The 16,716-nt window shown below is 33.0% G+C and overlaps 1 long non-coding RNA gene across 2 annotated transcripts; it reads right to left on the bottom strand.

Moving 5' to 3' along the window:
• Nucleotides 1–1,645: 1,645 nt before the first annotated feature.
• LOC128203728 (uncharacterized) lies at nt 1,646–15,081 on the bottom strand. 2 transcript variants are annotated; one of them, XR_008256031.1, is made up of 5 exons: nt 15,011–15,081; nt 8,258–8,368; nt 7,499–7,657; nt 5,656–5,739; nt 1,646–3,572 (listed from the first exon to the last, which is right to left on the bottom strand). It is a non-coding gene; the product is annotated as an uncharacterized LOC128203728 (long non-coding RNA). The 2 variants fall into 2 exon arrangements; XR_008256030.1 differs by having other exon boundaries at nt 14,892–15,017.
• Nucleotides 15,082–16,716: the final 1,635 nt, after the last annotated feature.

Genomic DNA, 16,716 nt, shown 5'->3' with positions numbered 1-16,716 from the left:
ATTTTGAAAAGTTTTGAGCTCGGGTTTTTTTTCTTTTGCACCACCATCCAAGCGCATGCACTTGTCATAAGCCTTGAGTTCGGCTTAATTTGAAATTTATTCACTATTAAATTATTTATCATCCAAATAAGGCGATATTGGTCTCAAAAGTTGCGGACGGACAGACACTCGTGATTTAAGGTGGACTACGTGTCAGTCGCTTCCATAGAAAGTGACTGTCGTGTTTTTGTATGATGGGATTTGCTCGGATCAGCAGATCTCGAAAGTCCCATTCTATCAATTTTACCTTGATCGGCCACCTTAACAGATAAAAAATCCAAATATGTTGCAAGTGGTTGGGTTTTTACAAGACCTTTAGAATGATGTATTGAACAATCTTGATTTATTCCCGGATCATGCTGAGTTAGTCCATCAACGCGTTCGAATCCAGGTCATGATTGACAGAAAAAGCCAGACTTGCATGGTAATATTTTTTTCTAGTAATTAATTAATTAAGAATTATGCAGAAGTATAACATGCTTGCAGAGGACATTTAGACATGTCGAGCAATGGCTCTCCTCTGTTTCTGGGTTCGAACCTGCTCGAAAAGAATCGCTCGATATATCGCAGTCAGTTCTGCAATGCTAACTTGAAAGAGCAAGAGCTCGGTAGATTTCACATAAAATAGCCTTTTTATGTTTCAATTATATTTTTCTTCATAATAATAATAATATTAATCCATTTGTCTTTAAATATGAGTAATTGTGTCAGCTTTGGAAAGTATGAAAAAATGTAGTTTTGTATACTGCTCTTGTAATTTCAGGGTACCGCATTTTTAACTCCTATATATCACGATCCGGACTTTAGGTCATGAAATGAAATCTATGTTTGGCTAAACTGCTGAAAATCTTATCCATCATTTACGTATTTCATTTACAATAATTCATGGAAGAACTTTTATTTTTATTTTGTTTGTGTTGATCGAGGATTGTTTATCATTAAATATGAATACAGAATATCCTCATAAAATGTGTAGCAGTCAACAGTTTTAGCATAAAGTTCGGAGTCTTATTTTTTTCCAACCTTATTGTCTCTTCATTAAAATACATATTAATAAATGATTTTATCTGCAAAAACAAATATGTCCATCAAGTTAGAAGCTAATATTTCGCATATTAAATTGTATCCAGTTTATTAAAAAAATACGGTGAAATATGTCTAAAATAGGTATTTTGGGAATTTGAATAACAAATTCACATACATTTTGGAATTCAAAAATTCCGGAAAAAAAAACACGATAGTAAAATCCGCCATAGAGTAAACAAATGTTCTTGATAAAACGGAATGTCCCTGCTGACTTGTCAGTTTTAATTGTTTTTTATTCGTTTCTTTTGTCCATACGAGCAATAGTTGAGAAGGGCAACTGTGACATAAAGTAACATTTTAATTATTAAGAATGGGCGAAGTAAAATACTACTTCATATCATCTAAGAATACTACCTCTGGTTAACAAATTGTCAACGCATTGTGTATTGGATGAGTGGCAGAAGGCGGGCCTTTAAACACCTGTAAAGGGTGAAATTACTAATTAATGCTATCTGCAATTTCATTGGCTGCAAATGTTGGCTGTATTCTAAGCAAATATGGTGTATGGCAACTAATGAAATCGATTCAAAATTTATTCACAAAACACACAGCCCATGGCCATTATATTTTAGTGATAACATAATTATGAAATAAGATACAAATGTATGATTCGGAAGAGAACATTCAAACTCAAAATAATAAACATAACTGTTTTACAAATAAATTTTGTTCCATCGTTTCATGAACTCAACTAAAGCATTACAATTTATCTGATTCATCTTCCTCCATAACATAATGTCTGCAAACGACAATCATTCAATGATAAACATTCAAGAAACAGAATGTTAAGTACCTTACCATACAAATTAAATCCATTAGTATGACTTTTTTCGAAAACATCAAATTGAATGACCACATATATATTTGATATTTTATTTATATCATAACTATGATTATTCTAATGACTAAATACATACAATGTCGCTATATTACATGCACATATCAAATACTATTCATTTAGGATGTCACATCAAGTAATAAAGCTAGTTGTATATAAAAAGAATATAATTATCAATGACATTATTTGAAGAATGTGATTTTTTTACAATCTAGTATAAAAATCTGTATGAAAACATGGTGGCACTATGGTATAAATTTAACTACTCAAATATTGCTTAATATCATATTTTATTATTGTATAACTTATATACTGTCTAATACATTATCAATACAACATTTCATGGGTTCATATGTAAAATGTTGTACCCATTAAACAACTTTTAAAATGATGCCAATGTAAATATGAAAAGTTCATGATACAACAAATAAAAAATTCTGGAAATAGTCAGATAAAAACAAGACAAAAATAAAGATGATATTGGAGTTTTATACTTAGTAATTATTGTTTAATTTCTTACGGGAATTATGTCCATTGCTATCTTAATGAACTTGATCAACATAATTGGTTAATTTCGTCAAAAAAATGTTTTGTAATAATTTGTTTTGAATGCAAAAATAAGAATTGTATTTGTATCTGTATCCATATTACAAGTTTATGATTTCTTCACAGTTGAACAGCATATGAGGGGATATAAGTAGTAGCCTTATTTGATCCATAGCAAAATTTGACTAGAAAAAAACCCTATTTAAATATACATTTAATTCAAGACAATACTAACTTGTTGACCAGCACAGATTTCTTATTCCAAACAGTTGTACTTAAGAAAGCTGTTACATATGAAAATTATACATGAAAGCATCTTAACCAGTGACAGTTTACTCCCATACTTTTGTATCTTCCCAATGAAAAATCAATGACCATATCACTTCAAAATAAACTGTACCATCTTACAGGCTTCTTGTATCAAACTTCTTAAAATTTCAATCAATGATTTAAAAACATAAAGAATGTATAGCAAAATCGAATTAATACAAGCCTAAGGAATCATCAAGGTCTCCAAAAAAAGTCTCTGATGCATCTAAGGCCATGGACCAGGTCAGTCTGTACCATACAGCCGTCTTATTGCCATACAAATGTATGAATGAGTTTTAAAGACCAGTGAATGTCTAAACATGCCAACAGGTTTTATGTAACTTGTAAACTGATATGAGTCAATAGCTAATTTTCAAAGAGCTAGCATGACCATCTCATGGCAGTCTGCAGGTTGATGACCATCTCATACAAGGCTGCAGGTGGATGAGCATCTTATGGCAGAGTACAGGTGGCTGACCATCTGATAAGAATACAGGTGGATGCCCATCTCATGGCAGACTGCAGGTGGATGTCCATCTCATGGCAGACTGCATGTGCATGACCATATCATGGCAGACTGCAGGTGGATGGCCATCTCATGGAAGACTGCCGGTGGATAGCCATCTCATGGCATACTGCAGGTGAATAACCATCTCGTGGCAGACTGCAGGTGGATGGTCATCTCATGGCAGACTGCAGGTGGACGACCATCTCATGGCAGACTGCAGGTGGATGACTGTCTCATCATGGCATACTGAAGGTGGATTACAATGCAATTATTCAAACAAATTGTCCAGTTAAATTGTGAATAACATTATGTAAGGTTATATCAAAGAGGATATTACATGACTGCTTATGCAATGCAGAGTTCATGAAAGAAGTTTCTTTAAATTAATAAAAGTGAGCATTTAATTTTTTTTTTTTAAATTTAAGCTTAAAATCAATAAAATTTAACAAGTTAAACGTTTAGTTTGCATACTTTCAACAACAGTTATGTTTAAAAAACTAAAATGGTGTTAATGCATGATGGCATAACCGTTAATGATATAAATACAGGGTAATTGTTTGTTTCAGTGAGAGATGGCAATATATTTCACAGATAAACTGCCAAATCCTATATATCACAAGTGAACCAAGTAAATATGTTGCTTTTGGTGTTCACAATGCGAAATTTGCTGTAATCTTACACTTAAAAGAATAAAGAGTGACAATTCATTGTAGTTCTTCATAAACCTTGAAAGCCAATGTCACATCATTAAGCAGGTAAACATCATTGGTGAATCTGTACAAACCACCAAAAACCTTATACCAATAATAAAACAATTTAAATCAGGCTCACTGGTTCAATATTATATGTGACACTATCATCTACATAATCAGTGTGTGTATACCACATGATAATAGACTGTGTCATAAATGTTACACCGGAAGGCAATATTTTGCTTCAGATGAAGACTTTAAACAAAGACAAAGATAACTTTCATATTTATTCACCATTTAAATGAAACATAGCGCAGTCTACGCCGTTTAAGGAGCACCTCCTTCTGTCTTTTACCAGAGTTCAATTGAGAGTTTAGTTAATATACTTCCGACAAACTTTTTCACAATACGGCCGTCTGACGGAGCACTGTCAAAACATTATTTTGGAAACCTGTTTGTCGAAGTGTTAGATGAAACTAAACACCTTATCAAACTTCAGTAATAAAAGGAAGGCAGGGCTATTTAAGCGGCATAGACTGCCCTTGGTTTCATTTAAATTGGTGTAGTAAAAGAAAAGTTATCTTTGCTTTAAGTCTTCATTTTAAACAAAATGTTGCCTTCGGACGTAGCATATATGACGTAATTTATCATGTGGTATACACACTGATAAGTATTGCACTGTGATTAGATTGGCACTAAATCATCTAACGTTTAAAACTTTATGATGAAGATATAGTTTTCCTTCAACAATAGTATAGCCTGCAAAGTAGTTTGATCAGGACTCATATTAATTATTTGTGTACAACAGACAATTATGTAATCAATACTTTCTTCACTGATATACTGCTCATGAATTTTAACACCCACTGATTGCTTACTTTTAGCTAATTTACTAATGGCAAAAAATTGACAAAAATGTTTCAGAATTGATTTCATATGACATTGTTATCAGCCTCTTGTTTCCAGTCTGTTTGTCCTTATTTAATGTGGCTTTATACACGAACATTGTTCCAACACTTATTCAGTACTCAGTTTTAATATCGCTGCCATTTCTTTGTTTTCAATTCAATCATTGTAATCTTTTTGATGTGGTTATCTTAGAACAACATCAATATCTACTAACTAATTTTGTGAAATCCTTTAGCTATTAATTGTACTCTGAAGCAGAAAAGCTAAAACCAAGGTAGGTTACGTTGCAAATTACTTATACAAATAAAATTTTAAAGCCAATTTTAAGTCACCATTCCAAACCATTAAATGGGTCCATTATAAAAAAATCGCAGACCGTATAGTGCTGACATGAATTTCCCATTTCAAGGTAAATTTTAGCTCACTGTACATGTTATAAACAATAAGAGGTAAAGATTTGCTGAAATATCTTTAGATTAAATAATCCAATTTCATTTTCTATTCCAGGTAGCACAAAGAGTGGATGTTCAGGAGAGAACCATCACAATACTGCAAGCAAAGTTTAGAAGAACCAAAAGTGTGAACTACATCACAATCTGCATGAACTCTGACTGAGAAGTGTCACAAAATGGATAATTATTCCTCAAGACTACTTTCCAAATTACATTATCTCAATGAAACCACACTGCTAGACTAACTAAGCAAGTTTCAAGAATTGAAAAGAATACCTGTCCACTTATCCAAATGTAACAACAGACCAATACCCATCAAAAGTACTTCATCAACATCAATGGATCTTTAACGGATATCACCTGAAACATGAAATAAGAATAAAACAACAGTACTGCTTATGCTAGGCCAAAAGGGTAAAACCCAACTGAATTAAAACCAGAATCATATGAAACTGCTTTGGTCATTGTTGTATATGTCCAAATACTTCAACAATATTTGCAGGCAAAAGTGAAGACATACTTCAGCAAGGGTTTAATATCAATACTACTTAAACAACAAATGAACAAAGAATTTTAAAGTTTAAAAGCTTTGAATGATTATGGCTTTGTTGAATTCAAGTTCAATTGTAAGCAGCATTATATTTAATAATTTTTTACCCAAGGCTGAGGTAAAAAACAACAGGGCTACGACAATATGTTAAATTTCCAAGGCTGAGGTAAAAAACAACAGGGCTACGACAATATGTTAAATTTTGGAGTTGAAATCAATCATACTATAAGCATAAAAATCCCCCATGCTGCTCTAAAAATAAAATGAAAAATAATTTCGAACAGGATTATTGCAAAGCTATTACTGAGAAATAAAATATTACTATAAAACCCCTGAAAATATGTTGCAAGACATAAACATCTTTAGAAAAATAGCAGCTAATTTTTAAGGTTACAGTCCTATACCTTAAGTCCTAAAACATTACTTTGAAGTTTAACAAACAGACATGTAATTGGTGGTTAGATCGAATATAATACATATATGTCACAGAGATAGCGCACTCGACTATTCCGCCGCTTTTCAGTGTAAGGATTAAAAGTTTTGGCGAAACATGCATGGATCACTGTTAGATTAGATTTAAATGCAATACATGATGTGCTGAGATATTAACATAAATGTCTAATAATAAAGGGCCATTATTTGCAAAACACAGTTATCTAACTTGGTTATTTAAGTAGGTAAGGTGGTTGAATACCATGGTATAAAGTCTCAATGGAATACCTCAAGTAGTTGCTGAGATATTATCCTTTGTGTGCTAGCATTCAAGACCTTAACCAGAATTTCTAAGTCGCATAATAAAGGGTAAAAAATTATATCATTTTAAAGAAAGAGTTATCTTACTTGATTAACTAAGAAGGTTAAATGGTTGTGAGCATGTGAGTAAAGTTTCAATGCAATACATTATATATTTGCTGAGATATTGACTGAAATGTGGTTACATGCAAAACCTTAACCAGAATTTCTATGTCGAATAATAAAGGGCAATTATTTGCATTAAATGCAAACTAGAGCTATCTAACTTGGTAAATTAAGTAGGCTCTATGGTTGAGTACCATTGTATGAAGACTCAATGCAATACCTCAAGTAGTTGCTAAGATATAACCTTTGTGTGCTAGCACGCAAAACCTTAACCAAGGTGTGACACCAACGCCGACGCCAAGGTGAGTAGTATAGCTCTCCTTATTCTTCGAATAGTCGAGCTAAAAATAGATATGTTATATGATACATGTTGGTTGTGAATTACCCCAAAATATCTATATTGTACGATACATTTCTGAACAGCATATATCTCATTAGTGTTTTTTTAAAATAAGAGCACACCTTTAAATGCTCCCATAACACTAATTATTGATAAACAATAAAATTCCCCCTGTTTTCAGAGCAAAAGTTGCCAGGAACCCTTCCAGAATTATGGCATATATGACGTTAGAAAATGATAATACCCTTACAATAAAATACCTTCACATGACCTGTCAAATGTTTCTTTTCCATCAGATATTTCATTGAAGGCAATATGATCAGGATCTGCTAGTTTCAGAGTGTAAGATGCATGCATATCCTTTGACAAACCTTTCTTTATCACTAGAATGTGTGTCTACAGTTGCTTCAGCTCAGACACTGACATCACTCTTATGCTGTTCATTCTATTGGGGTTTTGTTACCACTTAAGACTTCAATGCACTTGGCCTCGTGGAAACATGGGAAATGTTCATCAAGTGTGATGATGATCTAGGGAGATGAGAAGACAAAAACAAAACATTTTTAGCAGTAGCTTTATATGCATGAAACTTTAAAAAAATGGCAGCTAATTACATTGTTTATGAAAAATGCTCCAATTTGTATGCTTATGTAACAAGTTAACAACATTACAAAAATGTTTTTGAAATTGTGCATTGTAAACACGGACAATTGATTAATAATTTAGAGAAGGATAAAATTAAAAAAAAGCAAAGCATCCAAATGAAGCAGTGAAACCTTGACTTCACTTATGAATCTCTATGAGCCTCTGCAAGGGATATAATAAAGTTTGATAATAATAAGTGACTCTAATAAAAGTTAATAATTGTGTCAGTGATAAAGGGAGAAGTAATGTTGTAGGTCTAACATTGATACTACTTGTACCAAACGTTTGCTTTGTATTTCACAAAACAGTAGTTTAGTTGCACTAGTGTTATTGGATGTACATGTACAGATATCAATAAGACACAATGAGCACTTATTTTTTTGAGAAACCTGCGTGCTAAATAACTGTTTTTTCCCCATTCTGGAAGCTTTTTTAAATTCTCTAATTTCGATGATCAGAATTGTATAGTCATTGACATCACATACCGATTTCACTTGACACTTAGTACTCATTGTCTAGATGGCTGGCAGAGTGGAAAGCTTGTGATCAATCAGCTACAGCTTAACTGTATTCTCCTCTACATAGGTGGTGTGTAACTGAAATTATACAATAGGATATGGGTTTTTATGCACATAATCTGCAGCCTCAGATGGCCCTATTTTCTCAAATATTTTTAAGAGTAACAGGCTTAGGCAGCTTATTTCATCAAGCCTAATTTATCACAGTCACTTGATGGGCATCGACTCCTTTTGGTGTCATATGACCTGTAAAAAATCTTTTTCAGATTGTCTGACATTGTTAAACTGCATTAATTTTTAGTTACTTTTACTACATGAAGGATTTATATGAATGGCTCCTTTGATAAATCTGAAGAATGAAATAAATACTTTTAGGTTAAATGTTACTAAAATAAATATTTTACAGGTCATATATGAAACCAAAGCAGAAATTTCATTCTCATCAAGTGACTATGAAATGTCTTAGTTAATCTCAATTTTACTAAATAAAATGAAGTTTATAATTTCCTTTCTATGTCAAAAAAACTCTTGACATTATCACATCAAACATAACACAAATTATAGCAAAACTAAAATTGTGCGATTATGTTACTCCTGCTGTAAGGGAAATAGAGGTTTCGAAACATTTGGGTTGGGTGCTCTATCAGTAAATTGTAATAATATATTATGCTTTTCATTGGGAAACAACATATATTTTCACAAAGTATTTTACTGGTAAAATAATGAAAATTACATACATAAAACAAACCTTTAGATGACTGATTGAGGCATTAATAAATGAAAGCACTTTTACATACAAAGGTATTTCCTGATTAATATTCCTACAACCTTACAACAGCAAGAACAGATGAACTAAATCATGGATTTGCTTGTCTGTCAGATTTCAAAATTAATTTGTTGAGGTTATGGATAAATGGTACACCCGTGTTTACAGCGGTAATATGTTATTCTGTTCAGTAACATATCCAATAAAGCAAATAACTGGTCTATCACCTAAATCTGGCCATTTAAAAATCAACATCTATGTAATGTTAACAACAATAAACTCACTTAATTTCCTGGAGCAACTATCACCTTCGGTTTACTCCTGCATGATAAATTTGCTTTTTATATCTATAAATTCTGAAACCTTACTTCTGTATACCTCTAGACTCATTTTTGGACGGTACTGCAAGTAAATAGTTTTAAACGATTTTGATAGCATTCACAAGAAAACAATGTGTAAATGCAATTGTCTTGATTCTACGGTATGTTAATCGGACCATACTACTATTTCTACTGTCTGTCCATTACGCAAATATTGCATACCGGTAGTCAATTTTTCAAATATTGGACAGTTAGTAGAAAAAAAAAGTATGGAATGCAGTCTCAAAACCCATATAGAGTACAAAAAGAACAATGGATGACGTCATAAACTTGTTTAAAGTATCTATAAGCTTTAAAAGTCAATCAGTCTGTAAATTATTATACTTGTACTAGAAACTGTATTTCTTTAAAATATAAAGAGCAGAATGAATTACAGATTCTAACAACCAGTCTGACCCTGTCTTTTAAATATCACACTCGCTGAGAATATGAAATGTTTGAGTGTAGCCTTGTGAAAAAGATACATGACTGTATTTGACTGTATGTGGCCCAACCTGGTTGAATTTCGTTATTTCTGAAATTGCTTATTTATGTGTTTACCAAATTACACCACGTCAATAGCAATATGTCAAGTTACCCCTTAGTACGGGCCCTCTGACAAGCATGCAGAAACAGTCGATAGGAATATGGTACTGTAGTACAGTAGTTATACTTTGCAATTTCATAAATACAGCAAGGAATGAGATAACAATATAACAATACAGCAAGAATAGCATGAAATTACGTCATTATTATTTATTGAATGGAACATTATTTTTAGGACAAACTAATTTCATGTGTAAATGTTAAATGATTTTCTTACTCAATAACATCAAAATTTTGTTACAATAGATAGTCAGTCTCAGTCTCTATTTTAAACTTAAAATTGAGGTATACAAAGAGTTTGTTAATATTCCTTTTGAAATTTAACAAAACAAGAGATGTTAGTGAAACATTTATGCCCCCTTGGGAGCCAAATTGTTAGTAGGATTTGGACACTTAAATAAAATATGGACAATCAGAAAACCTTTTTTCAGCTTACAGTCACACTGACCTTGACCTTTGACCCACTGACCTCAAAATCAATAGGGTTCATCTGCTGGTCATGACCAATAAGCCTACCTAGTATGAGGTCCCTGGGTCAAAGCGTTCTCAAGTTATTGATCGGAAACCGTTTTTCATGTTAAGGTCACACTGACCTTGACCTTTGACCCACTGACCTCAAAATCAATAGGGTTCATCTGCTGGTCATGACCAATACACCTACCAAGTATGAGGTTCCTGGGTCAAAGCGTTCTCAAGTTATTGATCGGAAACCGTTTTTCATGTAAAGGTCACACTGACCTTGACCTTTGACCCACTGACCTCAAAATCAATAGGGTTCATCTGCTGGTGATGACCAATACACATACCAAGTATGAGGTCCCTCGGTCAAAGCGTTCTCAAGTTATTGATCGGAAACCATTTGGTATTCCGACCGACCGACAGACAGACAGACCGACCGACCGACCGACCGACCGACATGTGCAAAACAATATACCCCACTTTTTTCAAAAGGGGGCCTTAAAAAACAATTCTTTAGAAAAAAATGTCAAAATTCAATGCATTCCACTGTTTTTTCTTCTTTCCTCTATGAAGCATTACTTGTTTAATATAATTTTTATATATATTGTTTCTTTGAAATGTATTAATATCCAAATTAAATTAAATTTTATGCAAGCAACAAAACTGTTACTAATGATCATCGTTATAATCAATTTATGTTTTATACTTTCATTTATGTCAAGATTCAAATACATGGAAAAAATCTGATATTTTCTTATCTAAACATGCATGTATTTTTGACCTTTAGTTATACTGTATTAGATCTTTTATCTTAATTTCTAACATTTCTTGTAAACCGAGTTGTTTATTCCCTTAAAGTATACATGTATAATCAAACTAAAAACCAATTGTATATACATGTATGCTTCGGATTTAACACTTTAAACATAAGGGTGATATAAAATTATAACAAGATAGCCTGAATATTTTACTGATTATAAGTATCTTCCATGGCCGAAAGTGTAAGATAGGTTCATCCCCAACCAAGCGTAGGGTGTAACAGTAAACCTCTTTTTCGCAGAACACCATGCGCGAGGGCTGGGACAAACCTATCTTACACGAGCGGCTATGGAAGATGCTTCTTCTCCCACCACAGTTTAACAAAATAATGTTAAAATGTATTTTTTACGCTGGAACTCTTCAGTCAAAGTGTAAATAATGTGCATATAGATATGTGATAAATCGTGGTTGTCATGGACATGCATGCAGTGATTCAAATTATGTAAATAGTCAAATTGTTTTTTTAAATAGTTCTGAGGAAAGTGCAGCATCATTTCTTGAATGGAGCATGAACACTTTTTAATGGTGCTATTTGAAGCGAGAAATTAATTAATTAGGATTTTAAATATTGCCACAGGACAAGGTTTCCATGACGGTACAGATGACGGTCTACAACAAGGCAGGTAATTGTGTGATTACAATTTCAGTTTGATACGGGTCTTTGTTTTATCTTTGCCCGTTTTATCTTTGTCCATAGGCAACATTTATAATATCTGTCATGTGTTTTCGTTCTGGATCGAAAAATCCAACCTGAGGGCACCTGCGTTGCCAGGTAACGAGGCTTGCCGAGTTACCGGCTACGCAGCGTGTCCGAGGGTCGGATTTTTCGATCCGGAACGGACACACATGATAGATATTTTTTCTAGCATACCTTGAATTACACTTTTTTTCTGAAAAATGCATAGAAAAGCGCAGTAAATTTCACCAAACAGCATGTGCGATGATGTCAGCTGACCTCATGACGCGCATTAATATTTATTCACTGCATACGTCAAGAAGTTCCTTCAGTATCACGTCTTTTAAGGGTTATTTTGTTTTGTTTTGAAGGTGTGTTTTTGTAAAGTTAATAGTTATGGAACTCATCTATTGAAATCTCATAATTATGGTTACATTAAATGTAAAATAAAAGAAATTAAAAGTATTACGTCACAGCGCGTGACTCATCTGGCATGGGGGGATGCCAGATGGAGTTTTCCAGCACGGCTGAATTCACCGGAAATGTCTATCCGATGTGCTAGAAAAGAATTTCCAGCATGTCCAAAATTTTAGATATACCTATCTGAGGTGGGAGTAAACCTGATACCATGTGCTTGTAATGATATTTCCTGTTTTGATTACATCAAATATGTATGGTTACATTAAACAATTAGTACATTTGGAGGGTTGAAATGTTTGCTACTATAAAGGTCAATTTCAATTCAGATGTTGTTGTTTTTAGTATTTGTTTTCAGAACATGTCTGTATTTTGACTGGTTAAACAGCAGTGACACTCTTATTTAAAATCAATACATACACATGTATAACAAACATAAAATATTCAACATTTCTATTGGAATATCTTAATTTCATGAAACTTTCACAAAAAAGTAAATTAGTTAATTACAAACAATACCAAAAAAGGTTTCGAAAACAGAAGGCATCAAGCCGGGGCCCCCGGTATTTGCAGGTAAGACCGGACCCAATACACCATAGAGACAGGTTATTGAAGAAGGTTTTATGAAATATGTAAACAATTAGAAATTTGGGAGAGTTTATACGGTTTTAAGTGAATTAAAGTGTTTACATTCACGGCATTTGTGAAAGAGAGTGACATGCCTTGTTATAATGAACTCAATGAGAATTTACTGGAAAGAAAAAAAGACCTTTACTCGACATTTGCCAACAAAAAAATAATATGTAGACTAGTTACTGGAAGTAACATTAGCGACATCGATTTTGGACAAGTACTATCGATTGTCGCCGACGTAGCATTGTCAGCGACGATTCATCCATTGTACTCGATAATTGTTTCATCACTATGTGATACGATTGTTTATTTTTAATATTTATGAATAAAGCTGGCTCCAAATTGGGGCGCTAAAATGGGCATTCAATTAGGTATCCGGCATTTTCTACGTAAACACCAAAATGACGTTTTTTGTGTATTTGAAGCGTTGAAACACCCATCACAAATTCGGAATGGTTCTTTTAATATTTTGTTTAAGATTTCATGCAAAATTACACATTTTACGAAATAACAATAACAATCTGTAGGAAAAATATAACTAAAGAGCCAAAATGGCAATGCAGGCTACTGCTTCCCACCAGATTCTGCTCTCCAAGCAGTGCACTACTGTTGATAATAGAGTGAATTGTAAGAAGTCATGGTGGATATCAATGAGCAACTGATAATGCACTAGACAATTGTAACCACGCCCTCCCCCCCCCCCCCCCCCGGTAAAATCCCCACCCTGCAGAATCAATCTGCTGGAAAAATCCCCGCCAAATGCCCCCGCACCCCACATAAGGCCCATTTCCTGCTATTTTTGGTGCAAAGACACCACATTCACCTGGCCACCTGGAAGGTAAGAACACGGCCAATTTCCCCTGCAGACCCCTGGACCTTGGAAGGGGGGGGGGGGCGTAGTTACAATTGACTGGTGCATAAGCCCCATATTATGTTGGTGCTGATCATTCAGTCGGGTATCTATTGGCTGGTTTCACTGGCAAGCTGCTTCTTGCCAATTTTATACTTCATTTGAACACCTTGTTTGACTCTCAGAATATTAGCTAAAGACCTACAGCAACACGTTATATATTACCTTTTTGGAAGTGTTTTTAATGTGTGTTTGCATCAAACAATCTCTTTAATACTTAAATATTTTATATAGATATATGCTTGTATAGTCATTCTAAAATGCCGTCCAGGCTTTTTTTTAATGATGGTTAGCCTGGACAAGAATTAAGATATTTATTGGCAGTCTTAAGCAATAGAATAGAAATGAAGACCATTTCATTTCATAGACAGTTTTTACATGTTTACGAATTTTGTTATGAATGACGTTCCAGGCTAACCATCATTAAAAAAAGAAGCCTGGACGGCATTTAAGAATGACTATATGCTTGTGTATATATATATATATATATATATATATATATATATATATATATATATATATATATATAAATATATATGTAGTCGGTCAATAGCTATTCATAGCTAATGTTTTCTCTGTTACGTCATACCGACTGAAAATAAAATTTGATGATTTGATTCGAAACAAATGAATATCTACATTAAATGGCAGGGTGAGCAATAATTGGAACGGGCGAATAAGAGGTCCCTTAACAAGTACAATCCAACATTATGAAGTTCAAATATTATAAAGTTTACATTAACGCCCATCGTTGTTTTAACTGTGGATGAAATATTGACAAAAAATCATAAACGTTGTCGCGAAAATGTGTAATATTAAGGAACATGTTCGAAAAATAATCGCGTTTAACAGATGTCATGTTGATTCATTTTATTTGTTATTTTATAACAACTAAAACGTGAAAACAGAGGAGAGAAGATTTTTTCCATTCGCTTCCTAAATAGAGTAAACAGTACCAGATTTCAGCTACATTCAACAGCAGCAGCGGCCATTTCACTCATATAGCTGGAGATGTAAGGTGAAGGTTGCCCGCCGTACCACGTGATGATAGAAAATAGCCTAAAAATAGCATTACCAATGCGAACCATCTCCCATATGTGTAAAACTATGTTATTGATGTTGTTTCCTGCGTAAATGTCCTTACTGTATATGTTATAAAAATGGCTACCAGACAAATCGGCCCCTTACCAAATCGGCCCCTAGCTCAAACGGTTACCTTTTCGGCCCCTTACCAAATCGTCCCCATTCCGTAGACGTTTCGGCCCCTGATCACCGAGACGTTTCGGCCCTTATTATTTTTTGTTTTTATTTCTAAATATTTCTAAATATAAGTAAAACATGTAATTTCATTTGTTATTTTTATAGACAAAGCTATATACATGCATACAAAGGTATAGATAAAAATAGATTTAAAGAAAATATCTGTACACTTGAAAACATTTTTTTTATTTTATTTCTAAATATAAGTTAGAAACTTTAATTTCATTGTTTTTTATAGACAAAGCTATATACATGCATACAAAGGTATAGATAAAAATAGATTTAAAGAAAATATCTGTACACTTGAAAACATATTTTTATTTTATTTCTAAATATAAGTAAGAAACTTGTAATTTCATTTATTTATTTTTTTAATAGACAAAGCTATATACATGCATACAAAGGTATAGATAAAAAGTTTAAGAAAATATCTGTACACTTGAAAACATGTAAAGATTTATTCACGAGATAATTTTATAAAACGAAATAGATTTGAAGAAGAAATGTTTAAACTTCATTTTTTTTTAAATAATTTTTAAAAATTATACATAATTATGTTGCTAATGTTATGTATAATGACATGTCCATTGTCTAACATCAGTCTTGACCAAACACCTATCGCCCGCCGTAGATGGCACCAACATTTTTCAGGAACTCCTCGCAGGCGACCCTATGGGAATCGTATGAGTCCCACTCATCCATGATCCTGGCGTTGATGTCTCTGTAACACTCTCGACATACGTTATACATTTTATGAAATTCAGTTATTTATATTCAAATCAGGCAAGGATGAAAATAACTATTATTAATCTTATATTGAATACGTATGCAATACCATACTGGCTTAAACGGTGTTTTTAGACAGACGGTCTTATGGCGAATTGTCACATTCCACAAAGGTATCAGGTGTTGGAATTGTGACACTTTGTCTTTACAAGCTTATAAATACGTCTACAAGGTTTGTTCCGACTTTCCCAACCGCTTATTCTCACACTTAAAGATTAACACAAATTATCTCTTCGCACCTCAAACAGAATATTATTTCACTTTTTTATTATGGATATATTGTTTTACTCTTTTTAAAATGCATATTTATTGTAGAATATCTGTAGAACTATCAAGTTGTCACTTGTTTGCAATTCATATCTATAAAACAAACATTATTTCCTAATTATGTATAGATAAAACACTAATTGTGAAAAAATAATAATTAATAATTATTCTGGAGCAATAGTATACCACATAGATAACAAATTAATGGTTGAAACGTAAAGGCATTTTTAAAAACGCAACACGTTTAAAACAAATGGTACCCAATTTTAGAAACGATTTAATATATATACTTACGTTCTTTATATTACTCAAATCTTCTTAAATCAACTGTAAATAACATTAACAAATTAAAGACAATTATTCGTTCACACGTATTTGAATGTCTTTTTCACACCCACAACACAAACAGTTTGCCTTGCAAAAAAGAACGCATGGTTCAAAGACAAATTTTCTTTGACGTCTTTAATG

Source organism: Mya arenaria, chromosome 9, assembly GCF_026914265.1.
Source record: "Mya arenaria isolate MELC-2E11 chromosome 9, ASM2691426v1".
NCBI classification, from domain to species: Eukaryota; Metazoa; Mollusca; class Bivalvia; order Myida; family Myidae; genus Mya; species Mya arenaria.
The sequence above is the reverse complement of the archived record's forward strand: the minus strand, read 5'-3'. Positions and strand labels throughout refer to the sequence as shown.